This window comes from Amblyomma maculatum, chromosome 4, assembly GCF_055883805.1.
Source record: "Amblyomma maculatum isolate TAMU_Amacu chromosome 4, ASM5588380v1, whole genome shotgun sequence".
NCBI lineage: Eukaryota > Metazoa > Arthropoda > Arachnida > Ixodida > Ixodidae > Amblyomma > Amblyomma maculatum.
This window is the reverse complement of record NC_139347.1, coordinates 171,788,156-171,802,335: the sequence shown is the minus strand read 5'-3', so window position 1 is coordinate 171,802,335 and position 14,180 is coordinate 171,788,156. Positions and strand designations below refer to the sequence as shown.

The following is a 14,180-nucleotide window of genomic DNA, read 5'->3' as shown; positions in this document are numbered from 1 at the left end:
CTCGAAACCGGCATCCGATTCACCGCAGATCCAGGTTGTGCATGTACTACGGCGTTCACCACCCGGATTTTCTTCTCGTTTTTCCGATTAACAACTCTCTCTGATTCCTCCTCCTCTAGGCCGTGCACCACGCTGACTGTCTTGCCGTTCTTCAGCTCAACAAAGCCATCTTCATCCTATTCTTCCAGGCGGCATTCCGGCTCTGAAAGAGCCCTCGTGCATGCCGCCTGGGTAGCTGCCTTGTTAGCGTCGGGACACGACATCGCTTTGACGCCCTTCGGTCCGCATTTCCAACACGCGGATGGATTGTTGGTTGCAAGTTTGCAGCAGTTAGGTGCATAATGGCCTAATATTCCGCAGAGATAGCACATCGGGAGTGACTTTACGCTAGGCTGTGTCTGCCGGATTCAGCCTTTCGAAGGGTTTCAGAATTTCCATTCTTGCTTAAATTTTCGCCTCCCTGGGCTTCCAAATATTGGTCTGCGAGATCTGACATTTCGTTCAATATATGCGCTTTTCTTTCTTTTAAATAAAGCGACAGACCAGGGTGACAGCTGCCCAGGAATTGTTTCTTAATTAACAGTTCGCAAAGTGCGCCATACTCAAGTTTAATTTTTGAGAGTTCAGTCCAGCGATCAAAATAATGACTCAATTGCACAACATACTGGGTTGCCGTTTCACCGTCCATAGGTTTTCCAGTCGTGAACTTCTCACAAAACCCATCCGTCGTAAATCTAAACCTTTTAATTAAGGCAGCTTTCATCTTGTTATAGCTGCCTGCATCATCAGGAGGAAGTCTTCCAAATACACTTAATGCTTGGCCACCAAGGCAAGGGCTCAAGATGGTAACACATTCACTGTCTGTCCAATTTCCATTAATATCGATCCTTTCGAAGCGCAAGAGGAACGTGTCGAGATCGTCTCTTCTATCGTCGTACTTCGAAATCAATTTACTAGCATCTATCCGCAAGCTGCTATGTCCTTCACTGGGGTTATGCACTTCAGCTAAACCGTTGTTGTTCCCTGAGTGTTGGAGCTGAAATTTCATAGTAAGTATTTCCTTTTCCCGCTGAAATTCCTCTTCTCGCTCCTTTCGAGCCCTCTCTCTTTCTTCCTCAGCTTCCTTTCGAGCCCGCTCTCGTTCTTCCTCGGCTTGTCTTCGAGCCCTCTCTCGTTCTTTCTCGGCTTCCTTTCGAGACCTTTCTCGTTCCTCCTTGGCTTCCTTTCGAGCCCTCTCATGTTCTTTTTCTTCTCTCTCTCTTTCTTTTTTCTCTCTCTGGCTACACCATTTGCGCAGTTCGGCACCGGACAACCCCAACTGGGTGCCAGCCTCAATCGGCTCTTTCAGGTTCATATCTGAAGCGCGAACCGTTTGGGTGTAGCCTGACCCTGCTTAGAGAACCTAGCCTAAACGCTTCCGCGTGGCACTACCTCTCGCTATCGCTCTGCTACTACACAGTTTACGACCTGTTCGTAATCTCCTCCAACTCGTTCTCCATCCTCTTAGCTTCAGTGCACCAAACGTCCTGTTGCGGACGCCAGAATAATTGTCACCCGTTAATAATTAGGGGGATTATTAACGATGCGTCCGTGCACACTCGCAGACACCCTTAGAGTGAGTGGGATAGCTGTTCCGGTCGCAAAGGAGATGCGCTCGACCTGCGTGGCAAGCTCAGCCGGAATTCAACTACCTTTTAGTGACAGAAGGGATGGCCGTTTGGTGCCCAGCTGTCGCCGGTTCAGGCCAGAGTAGGGTTCGGAGTCAGAAGTAACAAACAAAACAAACTTTATGCACAGCAAGAGACGATACAGAGGAATCCACAAAGAATAAAATTGCACAGAAGAGAGGTTCACAGAAAAACAAACGCTAAGCATGCAATTACAGAGGCATTCAATAACACAGATGGTTTACAACAGATCGAACACGAGAGAATCACAAAACAGACACCAAATTGTTCACCAGGCACTGTTGCAGTCCGACGCCACGAGAGTCACGATGAGGCCACCATACAAGACGAGCGCCGCTCCGTCGCAGGTCCGTGGTATTGCCAGCAGCGGGTGATCCCCGGGAGTCAAGTCGAAGCACTGGCGAACACGCCGCAACCACTGACTGACTGACTCTACAAGCGGCACGGCCTCAACAAATAGGGCGCGCCGCGCCTGTCTGTTAAGGCGCGCTAAGGCTAGCGCGCACACACACAGCTTCGCTCGTTAGAGCGCTCCCTTTTCCTCACGTCGAGCCGCGCGTCGTCATTGGCCACGACCCCTAGAACATTCTAGAAGGCTCTGGAATGTTCCAGACTGATGATTCACCATCATACCCAGGCAATGGGAAAGAGGGTGACGGCGACGCGTACACAGTTACGCGCTCACTTGCGCGGGGAAGGAGGCCTTTTCTCAAACTTTGTGGACGAATTCATGCGGCGCTGCGGGGCTTCGCGCCGTGCCGGCTTGATAAAAATATGAGCCGATTTCGTGACAGTATTGCTTTCGCAATAAAGCTGTCACATTTACAGGCATTTCCCACCTGACATCCAAAAACGAGATGCGAAAGTTGCAGAACCTTGTATGCTACCAGATAGTATGGTTTAATTTAGAGCAAGAAACAATTCTCTAATTATCTACATGCATAATGGCCTGTGCTGCTGCTAAGGCCCCTGGAAAATATGCTGCAGGGTGCACGGTTATAGTCCTCATTGCTTACAGAGACAATTCACGTCCTCTGACATGTGAGAAAAACCTTAGTGTGAATGTTTAGACTAAATTAAAAACATACTGTGTTGTAGTACTACTCTAGCAAATATATGCAACACCTCAACATGGCCCACAGCGTTCATTTGAAATGGAACGGCGGAGGAGAGCTTGCACTGGTAATCCTGGCTTACATGAGTTTATTGATGAAATCATATCCAACTGAACTGAAGTAGCACACGCTGGATTAAGAATAGTTCTTCTGCGTTTGCACGGCATAAAGTGAAATAAAAACGATGTCGTGCAGGAACAAGGAGACACCGCAAGAAAAAAACACAGAACCTGGAAACAACATGACTGCAGTTTTACAGTTTAGGTACGTTTCGTATTTCGCGGAATTTATTTGGCGCAGCCTTTGCCACAAAAGCCAAGCAATAAAGTTTTGTTTTCACTCTGCTTTACCGCATCCCTCAAACTCTACAGATCGAAACAAAATTGCAACTGAGCATAAAGGCTCCATGTACTTGCCCATTCCTACTCGTCACTTCAGGCCTATGCCTTAAGTTCGCCGAAGCTGTTCCAGCTTTAAAGAAAAACTGATGCTGTTGCATATTGTCAACACGAACAATAACGACTAACAAGAAATTCAGGCAGTGCTTAGTAGTTTTGTCTTTCCAACGTTATTTGTGCCCTTCAAGGGAGCTATAACATGGGATTTGGCCCCTTTCAGCATTGTGTGCAAGCGGAAGAGCCTCAGAGAACTGCAATGGTACTACGAAATTACCTAGGACTCCTCTGCCTTTACAGCATTTAAAAAAAAATTGTAAGCCATGTTTTTTATTCTTAGAATGCAGCGACACTAATTCGCTTTTTTTAGGTAATCAGCAATTTGCAGTTTACCATGGCGTTTACCATTGAAAATTTATTTACTTGCTTTCTCTGTTCATGCTACCATTCCTGTTCGTACTATTGTTAACGTCGGAATGTTAGTTGATTTGGTGAAGTTCTTATCTGCAATTTGCCCCGAGGACGTTTTCTCGTTCTGCATTATTACGCTCCTAACCGCCTGGAGACGAGAATCGGCATCCTTCCACATGTTCCTTTCATGAGGAAGTACCAGTGACTAATTGTTTTTTGCTTCGAAGCGATGTTTGTTTCGTTTTTTTTTTACTGCGGAGTTCAGATAGTGTTTTAAATGTCCCGCTTTGATAGGTGTGTTTTATGAAGCTAGAATTGTCATCTGAAAGATGCCGTAGCATTCTGCATTCATGGAACCACATGCCAACCGCTATACGCTAAGATGCCCACCATAGTGGCGAGGCTGTTTATAAGTGTTGACTATCGCACGTAAAACATGATACGTCTATATTTTGTATCTTGTTCCTGGCACTCGCCTTTTATACAATCATTCACTACTGCACGGCGACATCTAATTACTCGCACTAGAACGGCCTGCAAGTTTTGTGAATTAGAACGCTCCTCTCCATGTCCGGGCGTATGCAGGGAGACCCATTAAAAAAAGCTCGGAATATTCTTCAAAATTTCCTCAACCAACAAACGTAAATCTTCTGCTTCCGTACGCTTTAAAAGTATGCTCAACGAAAAATATGGATGCGACCAGTGTAACGGCGATGAGATTGATAATGTTGCTAGGGGAGCTGGGTTACTTGCTGTAAGAGTATTCTTTGTACAGTAAAATACCACTTGAACGAACGTCACTTAAACGAAGTATTCAGTTGTACGCACTTTATTATTTTCCCCAATTTGCTCCATTGAACGCTATGCAAACGCCCTTCATTTTAACGAAATTCAATTGTAGGTCATTTCAGTTCTAGGAACATTTTCTATAACGTCATCCTGTTTTTCCCACGTAATACTTAGTATTTCAACCAGAACAACGTGCACTTTTTGCTGAATATTTTGAGAAAGATATTAGCACGTGACGAAAGCTGGCCGTCATGTAGCTCTAACATTAACTGGCTATCTAAACAAGCTTGTATCCAGCGGAATCACAGCTATCTTTGCATGCTTAATTGGATCCACAGTCATAGTCACCCATAGCCACAACTTCAGCCCTACAAAGCTTCTTAGCTCCAAGAAAGGCGTACGTATACATGCTGGTTAATTGTGATCTGCGGAAGGAATGATCTGGTTGGAGGAAATGAATGCCTCTGCTGCCCAGCAGACCGCTGCGCCTGACGAGATTTCACACAGTGACTGAGGCCAAGACCACTGCAGTCCTAAGCTCAAAAGTGCTGCAAAATTTCAGTTCAGTGAACTTTCACTTTAACAAACGTTTTCCTAAGGTCCTTGGAAGTTTGTTCAAGTGAAGTTTTACTGTATTGCTTCTGGTGCGTCACTTACGCTTTAAAGTGAAGCGAGCGTACGTATTCCTCAGAACAGGGCGTATTTATTTGCTTGAACGTGCTCGTGCACGCTTCTAGTTTAGTTTTTTGACCGAGGGATTTGTAGGAAACAATTTGTTTTCTGCTCTTTATGCAAGCGTAAAACAAATATATATTCTTTCGTAGCTGTCAAGTTGTCACAGGATATACGAGAAATAAGTGTTAGCTATAGTGCATTTCGACAAGCTTGAAGACGCTAGATGTATTTGCTCGCAGTTGATAACCACGTTCAAGAATAATAACCCTTGGACAGCAGCACTTCTCGGTTAAAGAACTGACTACCTCAGTTTATTTTTAACAATAAAGTGAAATGGTGGTGATACTTTGCCTTTATGCTACGTACATGTTTGGGAGCGCTGTCATGATGCCAATGATCTATAGTGCAGTCACTTTCATATTTAACGGTTTGCCGCATCTCACGGAGTAGGTTAAACGTCTGGTTTGAATGACCACCCGGTTGAAGCCCTTCGATATTACAAATAAAATATGCGATGCACTTATTCAGGCATATGGTGCATGTGAGTTCAGTAAGCATGCGTAACAGAATATGTTCTTGCAACAAGGCCGCCTAAGTCAAAACAACGCGGAAAATCTGCAGAAAACGACTTTCATTGTCATGATTGCTTGTTTCGATGGGGCTGCTGCTTCTGTATACAGCAGAACCTGATGTAAGCGGAGGGAATTGTTATTCTTCAAGACCTCCGCGTAACAAACAAACTCTTTGTGTTTTTCCACAAACCATCGCACTAAACACACGTATTTGCTATTTATTTCTAACTAAAAAAACTATCCGCGAAAGAAGTGGATGTCGTACTCGGTTTCGAAAGAAAGGTGCAGTTGTGAAAAATAAGCAGAGAAAATGGTTTTCACAGATGTATTTCATTAACAGTAGGATGCAAAAAGGGGTGGATAAATCATTATAATTGCAAACATTGAGCGTCTAAAAATACTTAGAGCATAAAGTTTTGAAAAGTAAGAAAATATGCTGACCAAGGTTCGCACATATAGCTAGAAGCAGGTGAAGTGTCAGATGCCACCAGAAGTACTGCTTGTTGGCTATGTGGGCTGTTCTGTGTACTCCTGGCGAAGCAGAGCGAAATACATTCATGAGAAATTGCAGATGTGTCGTCCTGTGCCTTTTGTTCAATTCGCTTGTTTAACTAATTCTGCTCATAGACTATACAGAGGCATAAACATATCTGTCGCATATAAAGAGCAAGGTTGCATATAAAGTCCCATTAAATGTTCAGAAAGTGACTTGTGTACAAAAACAGTAAACACCCTGACTTCCCTTTCGCGCGGCATGGTGTGCGCAGCTGCACCTTCTCAGGCTACCAAAAGTCGCTCTCAGAAAGGCGCTATTCTATTTCTCTTGTTTTCCTGTGTTCTTCTCTTTGCGCTGTTTCATTGGATAGAACACAAGCTATACGACTGCCCGATTTGTGGATGCCGAATACAGCAATTTTGTCGAGTGAGCATTGCATCGAATCAAATACAGCTTGGGGCCGCCTCTAAAAATACCAGTCAATTATCTACTATTTCATGTTCAGACATGTACAGAATATTTCATGTACGTTCCAGCCGAGCAGTGGCACCGAGCACACGCGTAGGTGCTATCACTAAGTTATGCTGTAAGTGTTTGTTTACTGTAGAATATTCTTGAGCGTGCGCGACAGATCCATTTGCTCTGAAGCTCACATGGCCACAAATAACGCTTGCTTGGATGTAAAAATTGATGGCGGCAACACTCAGTGAAGCCTGGATATTTGTCGTGCAAGCTACCAAACGGATTGTTCACAAAGCCCAACTGGAACGTTCTCGTCGCCGCTGCACTGGATGCAAACCGTATTTCGTAATCGGTAATTAGGCACTTCTCGGTGGCGAATTCCGAATCTTCTTGCTCCGTTTGACCGGCGCCTTCTTCTTGTCCACCTTCCCTCTTCCCTTCTTCTTCCCTACTGTGGCTCGGAACAGCTAGTTATCGTGGTTACGATGCGTGCGTAGTAGTGACTAATCGACACTTTCTCTAAATGCGCCGCCGGCTAGCCTATAGTCTATAGCTTCGGCTTCAATATATAGCACATTTGTAAGCGCGTATAGTAGTTCTTGGGTTGTGGCCGTGTGACTGTTTGTCCGTGCTGTCAGAGTTTAGAAGGAGCAGGTCGAAAGCAAGAAAATGTAGGATAGAAATAAAGAGAAAGATGTGGTAGGTGTGATTTCTGGTGGTGGGTGTGATTTGTGGTGTGGGATTACGTGCTAATATTTGGTGCAAATCTACAATATTAGATGGCCCCGGGACAGCACTTCTACAATATCAGAAGCAATTCTGGAAGAGTTTCATCAAATGTTACGCTAGTGCATCTATAAACGTTGCTATGTTCCTAATCGCTCTCTCCGTGGTGACCATTATGTATGCAGCACACTTGCACATGTGCGATCACTACGCGAGTGGGGCAAATCTGGGAGAACTAATCAGGCTTATTGTGCCAGCGGCTGCCTTAGATTTCTCGCTGTTTAGTAGCGTCTTCCCGTGAACTGCGATGCGCGTCTTTCACGGCCCGTGCACGAACGTAAGCCACGTATGTTAAGGCTGCAGTTTTGGTTGGGCACCATGCCTCATTGTCCAGTTGAGACAATAGGCGCGCGTTATGAGCTGAGTCCTGGCAATAGCTGCTCCACTGCCACCACATCAGTCTCTTTTTGAACGCTGCTAGCGGCTTCCAGGACATGTTAAAAATCTCATCAGGGCGCACGTGTCTGCTTCGGCGCAGTAATGCTAAAGCTTTGCGAAGTCTGTCAGGCTGATTGGTGAATTTGCCCGACCCTACGCTTGCGATCTTCAGTCAGACTCGGCCCAATGACTTATGTTTAAGGTATATTTGCCTAGATTAAATGAAGGAAGGGTTCAGATGGAACTTGATGAACCTACGATCCTTACTGCACAGCTCGAGGGAGGTTTGCCGTTTTCAAATAGGTATGATCGACTGACAGGATAGTGTAAATGCGGATCTGTAGATAATTTATGTACAAACATATATCAGTGTTTAAATGTAATATATAGCATGATGAAGAAAAAAAGAGGCGATAGTGTACTGTCGTGAAGTCGGCTATCGAACTTGACATATTTGTTCTGGAGCGTGTTGTTAACCCAGTTTTGACGATCTTCGTGAGAAAGCGCTCTGCCCACAAATCCTGTCCGTGCCATTCAATCATGAGCACAGAAATAATTCCGCAATAAAAATGAAAAGCACACTGACATGTCACAAACAGAAGTCCTCGTCATGTGCAGATTGGGGTCCCGGATTCGTGCGTTATCAGGCAAGCGCGTTCTGTTATAGGCTTGTATAGGAAAAACTCTCTTCAGCCAACACAGTCCGCAACCCGTACAAGCACTTTCAGTTAATTACGCGTTGCTATGGCTCCACATTTTGACAAATATACCCAGGGGAAGCTCATTTACTTTACATTCTTTACATTGTACTTCCGTCATTCATTCCGCCGTTATAGTGTATGTTGCAGTGTAAAGCCAGATCGAAAGTTTCCAATGCCTACTTATATTTTCAGTACTTAAACTATAGTTTCAAGCTGAACAGTGGTACTCGCTCACAGGCTTGCCTTTATGACTAATTTAGTTGCCACTCTCATTTAAAAAAAGCCATCTCTTGTTAATGGAAAGAAGGTTGTGATCCACATTAAACAACACTGGACTGTCGATGTTTGCCCTTATCAACACATCCTAAAGCACCTCGATTTTGCCGAGGTTCCTGGCCTCCTAATTCCTCTTTGTGTTTTTCGTTTTTTGTAATCTACTTGTAGTCATCAGATATTTCCTAGACTTTGTCATAGCGATAAGCAACCCACGCATTTACATATTTACATTACATGTGCTTACTGACCAAGACTGCTAACGCAAATGATGAGCTTCTGCTGGAAAACGTTTTATTGAATGTGGACCTGATACATGAAGTTACCGTGATGAAAGCATCGCACTTGCGTCACATGCTTAGTGAAAGCTTACATCAAATATTAATACTCAATATGTCTTATACGGTGATACCAACAGCTGACCTTGATCACAATTGACTTGGCGGTCACATAAAATGTATTTGTCAAGGGTGTCCTGTAGGGCGGGGACTATGCTTTTAGACCTAGACACCACGCCACTAGGTCGGACCGAACATATGGTTGTGGACAGCGACACATCATAAAACAGCCCAAATATAAACGATTTATTGTTGATTTGCAGTATAGTGGACCCTTGCTCGGAGGCACGGAACGGCTGGCTCAGTGCACAAGGCTCGGGCAGTATACCACCGGCGGCTCTCGCCGTTCGCTCTGGCTAATGCTTCCGTTCTCCTGCGCTGCTCGGCTTGGACTACCACCACGAAGCCAAGAGCTGGGCCGCCCGCGGGCCGGCCCAGCTCTTGGCTGTGTTCATGTGACCGCATTTTGCGGTCACGTGAACAAAGGCTTCCCCACACATAGTTAGTCATAAGAAATTAAAGAAGGATGTAAATGATGACCCGAGCGAGTTCAACAGCTGCTGTGGGTCGTTTATAGTAGAAACGTTCTGTAGCAAACTGAGCTGTCTTCATAGCATAAATCAAGTTTTAGTTGATCTTCAGAGCGTTTTATAAAACTGGCATGTAGCGGCTTCAATAATGAGCTGATTCTAAAGGATATCAAGGTGGTTGTCTTGAAGCTTGGTGGAGTCTTCACCGCCTTTTTAGGAACACTTTTGAGTTCGAATTAGGGTAGGAGCATAATACATATGCACGAATTAAATCTGTGAACAATTCGTGACCGAACTGTTCTGAATGAGATAAAATAGCTTTAGATTGAGAAGGAATTTTATTAGAGCGAACAAACAAGTGCTTGGAGAAAAACAAGGACAGATGACAGCCCTACTACATGCGTGTTTATTGGTTTATTGCACAAGAAAGGTCGACAGTATACCATAAAGACATATGCGCAGTCCGAAACACATAAGATAAGCCATCGCCCCCCCTCCCCACTGGAGCCACAGATGTATCACTAAAACTCCATCCTCTTTCTTGTATAATACGCTTTAAGCAACTTGCGATGCTACCGCTTCTGTCCAGAATCCGCATCTTGTTTATCCAAGGCACATTCATCCACTGCCCTGATCATAGTCCCCAGCAAGGCGATCTCGTCTATGGGCGTTCAGTGAGCGCAGGTGTTCGGGCCGTACACAGCTATTTTGTCCCACCCCAAAGCGGCTTTAGCGAACTCTTTTTCGGAAAAATTGAGTTGGTCCCTATCGTATACACCCAACCGAGAAGGAACGCCTAAGTTCTGCGCTTGTACCTTCGACGCCCAAGCTAACTGCGGGACCAATGGCTTGATACCTCCTTTCATAAAACTGTAATAAGTTTATATGCTTTCTTTCCCCCTGTTCGCTTCATATTTCATCTTTTGAAGTGTATTTGAGTATGCAGAAGTATTAGTAAACCCCCCATGCCGCAAATCCAGGATATTTTTTTAAAGACAACGCATTTATTCCGCTGACCATATATTTTTACTGTACAGCATCGACTAAGCCACCGTAGGCCACTTTCTGTCATCGACCGTTCATTGACACTTTATTTCCTGCCTTTAAATTTTGTTTTCCGCAATAAAACTAAAGAATATTTTCAGAACATTGGCCTGCGGTTTCGACTTTGGTACCTAAATAAAAGCAACTTTTATTAGACCACTTGACATAGACGAGTTGCTTGAAACAGCACAGTTAGATGGGAGCTGATCATTTGGGAACCCTAGTATTCTCATACAGACACTCTAGTTCTCAGTCATGTAGGCATGATCGTACAGCTTCCCTGAAGTGGGACTTTATATCTATGCCACGTGGTATTGCAGAAGATGTGATAGCTTACGGCTATACGGCAATAATCGTGTATGTGACAATACAAGCACAATATATTTGTCTAGTCTTTAGGCGGGCCAAGGAGAGCATGTAAGCGATTCCCAATGCGTGCTATCACTTATGTCTCATACCTCTTTTAGGCCGGTGCATAAGCGTCCGCACTTTCTTCAACACGCATGGCTTATAGCTACTATTGGGCAAAGTGCACCATTTGCCATTTCGATTCAGGGCCGTGATTTTCCTAGAATTCGAAGGGAAGAAGCTAATTCAAACACAGATATGGTAATCACGAAAAATATCAAGAATTGAACATATAACCACCACAGACTTATTATTGCCTTCTCGAGAAAATAGAGTGAAAAATAGCAACTCGTAATACTGAGACGTCATCACGAAAGAGAAACAAATACGTGTAAAAAGACCAATACACATGCAGGAGCAAATGGCAAACGGTCCTAAATCCTGTCAAAAACTCAACTGTGAAGAACACAGAGTAGGGAAACACCGCAGCTTAGGTATGTTATGGGCCAAAAATTAGCGCTAACTCTAAGCAACGCAAACTGATGTAGGAGTTATCATTCATGTGTAAAGAGGCAGGTACATATGTATGAAAGGACGGCAAAAACTACAAAATCATTTCACTAACTCAGCAGGTACGTACTTATAGGCCAAAAAGAAACAGAAAATCTCTGCAAAAGAAATTCATACTAAGCTCAAGAAAACAATTCTTCTGTAATGCTATTAACTGAAGCTATTTACGTTATATTGCCACAACATAATATCAACAATATTTGAAGACTACTTTTACCAGATTCACTACCAAATACGCGAAGGTTTTTTGAGAGGCGGTAGGGCAGAGACGTTCGCTGAAAACAAAGCTCTGTGTACTGGTTCATTATTAATGTAAACGGAGCGAACATGAAGACAATGGACAAGATAAAAAAAAAAGTCACAGTACAAGCGCTGACTCACAACTATGCCTAAGCCCTTTACTCCAAGGCCCAGAAAAAACAAACATGAAGAAAACGGAACAGTCACATGAAACAACCCCTGGTTTCACCTACTGCACAAAAAATCAGTAAAAAAAAAAACACCTCTTTAATTGAAAGAGCAAAAGAAGTCTTGCTGACACACTTATTGTCCGTTGAAATAAAATTTGATTCCACTATCTCTTTCGTCATATGGAATCATAATTTATGACACACTTATTGTCCGTTGAAATAAAATTTGATTCCACTATCTCTTTCGTCATATGGAATCATAATTTATTTCAACGGACAATAAGTGTGTCAGCAAGACTTCTCTTGCTCTTTCAAGCAAAGAGGTGTCTTTTGTAAGTGATTTTTTTGTGCAGCAGGTGAACCCAGGGGTTGTTTCACGTGACTGTTTCGTTTTCTTCATGTTTGTTTATTCTGGACCTTGGAGTAAAGGGCTTAGGCATAGTTGTGAGTCAGCGCTTGTAGTGTGGCTTTCTTTTATCTTGTCATTTGTCTTCGTGTTCGCTGCGTTTATATTAATAATGAATAAGTACCAACTCGCCCAACAAAGTATCTTGGTAAGCCATATTTTTTTTCTTTGTTCTGGGTTTTGGGGGATAGTTGAACCTCCAACATATCAGCATATTATCACCCACGTTTCGATACTTCTTACAGTTGCAACTACTTCTCGTTAGAAAAATTATTAACGGTTGCGTGTCAGGGCTGGGTTTGTTATCTTTGATCGCACTTTAAAGAGTTTGTTGAGGTGTTTCGAAACTCCCTTGAAACTTCATCCATTTCAATATTTTGATTTCTGTTAATTAGGTCATCACTATAGTACATCCAAAAGGGCCCAAAATAGAACGGGAACAGATGGCATTTCAGTTCAGTTCAGTTCAGTAGTTCAGTCATGTCCGACTCTTCGTGACCCTATGGACCATGTCACGCCACGCTTTCCGGTCTCTCACTATCTTCCTAACATCCCATAACTTCATCTGCAGTGCCTCGAGGATGCCATCTAACCATCGCGTTCGCTGCCTACCCTTTCTCCGGCGACCCTCAACCTTTCCCAACATCAAATCTTTCTCCAGCGACTCGTCTCTTTTCATCAGATGATCAAAGTAGCCCATCTTTAACTTTAGAATTTGATCCTCCAATGGGCAGTCAGGGTCTATGATCGACAATATCGGCTGATTTGATCTTCTGGCAGTCCAAGGAACTCTCAAGAGCCTCCGACAGCACCACAATTCAAATGCGTCAATTTTCGGCGTTCAGCCTTCTTCACAGTCCAACTCTCGCATCCATACATCACAACTGGAAAGATCATAGCATGAGTTATACGGATCTTGGTTGGCAGTCTAATGTCTCTGCTCTGTACTAGGCGGTCGAGGGTAGCTACGGCTCTCTTTCCCAGAAGCAGGCGTCTCCTAATTTTTGTGGCTGCACTCGCCTTCCGGGTTAATTTTCGAAGCCAAGATGAGAAAATCGGTCACAGCTTCTACTTCTTTACCCTTGATGCTCCAGGACTTGACAGGGCAAGACACCATGATCTTTGTCTTTTTAATGTTCAGTTTAAGCCCAAACTTCTCACTCTCTTCTTGTACGCGCATCAGAAGTCTCTTGAGTTCCACTTCACTTTATGCCATTAAAGTAGTATCGCCCGCATATCTAAGGTTGTTGATACGTTTTCCAGCAATCTTCCCTCCAGCTGAAGGCTCGTCCAGACCAGCCTTCCTCGTGATGCACTCTGCATATAGGTTAAATAGGCAGGGCGACAGTAAGCAGCCTTGCCTCACTCCTTTCTCAATCGTAAACCAATCAGTAAGACCATGCCCAGTTCTGACTGTGGCCTCTTGTCCTTCATACAGGTTCCTGGGGAGACAGATGAGGTGAATTGGAACTCCCATCGCTTGGAGAGCTTGCCACAATCTTCTGTGATCTACACAGTCAAACGATTTCACATAATCAATAGATCAGAAGTAGATGGGTTTCTGGAACTGTCTTGCTTTTTCCATGATCCAGCGAAGGTTGGCAAACTGGTCTCTAGTTCCTCTGTCCTTGCGAAACCCAGCTTGCACGTCCGGAAACTCCCGATCCATATAATGCTGCAGCCTACCTTGGAGGATTTTCAACGTCACCTTGCTAGCATGCGAAATAAGCTCGATCGAGCGGTAGTTGGAACAATCTTTGGCCCTGCCTTTCTTTGAAATGGGGATGTAAACT

At 44.0% G+C, this 14,180-nt stretch overlaps 1 protein-coding gene across 1 annotated transcript in view; it reads left to right on the top strand.

Moving 5' to 3' along the window:
* Positions 1 to 14,180, top strand: part of LOC146193486 (uncharacterized) — a 402,043-nt gene that overhangs the window by 235,127 nt on the left and 152,736 nt on the right. The window lies entirely within an intron of this gene.